Below are 2,167 nucleotides of genomic sequence, written 5' to 3'. Positions count from 1 at the left end.
GCTGCTCATTGAGCAGCTCATATATTAAACTGATTTTTGGAACTGGGCTGTGGAAAAGAGGCTTGCCTCGTCCCAGCCACGGGTTGCCTCGGTATAGCACTACCTCCGAGTGCGGCCCACTTCCCTCTGGGGAAGACACATTCAATCCAAAACAAAGTCAACGGTATAGCATTCTTTTATGTTTACAGGAGCCCCGCCCGCCCTTAGAGGGGGAAGAGGTGAAAGAGGGATGATAATTCAGACAACAGACAATGGCAGGAACGGCCGCTGGCCTACGTTTTCTGAAGTGCGCAAAGCACTACCACAAGGACCTAGGGGGTAAAGGGGATTTTTTCACCGAGGGCAGACGCTGAAAAAGCATACTTACCTGACGCGGGAGGTACTGTGATCAAGGAGGACAGTCCTCTCCAAGGCGAGGCCCTTTCAGTGCACTTCGACTGGGTTGACCCTTGCGATTACCCCAAATGTGGGTAACTCGAGCGTACTAATTTCTGGTAGTGGGGACCTGCGTTCGCGCTCGTCCCCGCAAAAGTCATCCAAAACTATGTTTATATATGCCCTCGTACTGACTATCGAGGGTATTTTTATTTTGCAGTGGACCGGTAGACTTGCAAAGAAAGCAAAGGACGCACAACTGGCAAAGGTGTTGGCACGGTTGGAATGGGTAGAAGTGCATTGGAGGAGACTGGAGGAAGGAAACAAAGGTGAGTTTCGGGCGAGCGCGGCGGAACTTTGCTGGCTGTTTTTGTTCCAGGCCTGTCTGCTCTATTGTGTGTAAAGTTCCTGTTCGTTTGTATTTGCAGGTTGTGCGTGCCGTTCCGTGCTGTGCTATGCGCGCGAAGTGGAAAGGGAAATGAAAGGACACCAAACGGCCGATCGACCGAGCGAGCGAGAATAGAAGGGCATTCGACTTGGACTCGTGAAGTACACTTTGAACCTTTTGAAGCCGGGTTGATTGTCACTGGAGCCGCTTTTAGAAATGCTATTGCTATCGTTAGTGTATCCTTTGTGCGGAGCAAGCGAGTGCAAAGAATGAAACGAGGGAAGGAAACAAACTAGCAGAGTAGTAAAAGTATCGAACCTTTTTACCGATGCGGTTTGCAGTCTGAATCCAACCATTGTCGAACTTTCAGTGGCGTTTTTCGCGCGCCTCCTCTTGGAAGTGTGCGAGTGTGTTGCAACGTCACGATGGCTTAACCACTGCGTCTCAGAAGTGTGCGTTTTTTTCCTATTCATTTTTTCGTTCGTATTTTTGAATGATTTGATATCCACAGAAAGTAGAAATTTGTACACCTTAAACTGTTCATCTCGCGCGTGCGCACTCGCTCGCGCGCGCTCTGTAAGAAAAGTCGATCGCACTAGAGTTTTCGCCATTAGCTGGGCCGCTTTTTGACAAAAAGGTGTTTTCAACCCCTCGTTTTTTGCGCTGATTTTGTTCCTCACTCAACCTACGGCTCTCTATGTGAAATTGTGGTGGATGGAGAGCTATTTATTGGGAATAAAACGTGTAGAGATGTTCGCAAGACAAAAAATTGAAGCCTACTAACACGGAGGATTCCCAGGCGGTCACCCATCCAAGTACTAACCCCGCCCGACAGGGCTTAACTTCGGTGATCGGACGAGAACCGGTGCTTTCCCTGTGGTATGGTCGTAGACGAGGAAATGGGGTCGAAAATTCTGCTTGTTATCGGCCAGGTTCAGGCTGTAAAGCGGCCACATCCCTGAGTGTAGGCGAATTTGAAATTCTAAAGCCCTAGTTTCGTTACTCTAACCCTAAGAAATCGATACTCTAACCCTAAGAAATTGTTACCCTAACCCTAAGAAATGGTTACCCTAACCCCGAAGTCGTTACCTAACCCTAATGTATTTTCCTCAACCCAGTTAACACATTGAGGAGCATCGATTTGAAGCACTATTCCCTAGGGAGGGGAGGGAGGGGTCCCAAGAGACATAACGTGTCCTAAAAACCTATTATACAATGTTTTAGCTCCGTAGGTGCGTGTATCTGGCTTTAAAATCTTACAGTGAGGAGATACCAAACGGGTCAGCCTCTGGGACCGTCTGCGGGACTCGCAAGGGCTTGTGGGGGCGACCTGCTACTATCCACCATAAACCGTGGGAAGGATCCCTCGACCACCCCCCTCACCCAGGGCATGCTTCGGCATCG

At 49.2% G+C, this 2,167-nt stretch overlaps 2 non-coding genes and 1 pseudogene across 2 annotated transcripts; 2 read left to right on the top strand and 1 right to left on the bottom strand.

Annotated features, from left to right (window-relative positions):
- Positions 1-125, top strand: LOC136278507 (U2 spliceosomal RNA; annotated as a pseudogene).
- Positions 126-359: 234 nt separating this feature from the next.
- Positions 360-526, top strand: LOC136278501 (U1 spliceosomal RNA). The gene has a single exon (XR_010716364.1). It is a non-coding gene; the product is annotated as a U1 spliceosomal RNA (small nuclear RNA).
- A 1,010-nt stretch (positions 527-1,536) lies between these two features.
- Positions 1,537-1,656, bottom strand: LOC136278511 (5S ribosomal RNA). The gene has a single exon (XR_010716370.1). It is a non-coding gene; the product is annotated as a 5S ribosomal RNA (ribosomal RNA).
- Between the last annotated feature and the right edge of the window lie 511 nt (positions 1,657-2,167).

The sequence above is a fragment of the Pocillopora verrucosa genome, unplaced genomic scaffold, assembly GCF_036669915.1.
Source record: "Pocillopora verrucosa isolate sample1 unplaced genomic scaffold, ASM3666991v2 scaffold_108, whole genome shotgun sequence".
NCBI lineage: Eukaryota > Metazoa > Cnidaria > Anthozoa > Scleractinia > Pocilloporidae > Pocillopora > Pocillopora verrucosa.
This window is presented reverse-complemented; position numbering and strand designations above follow the sequence as displayed.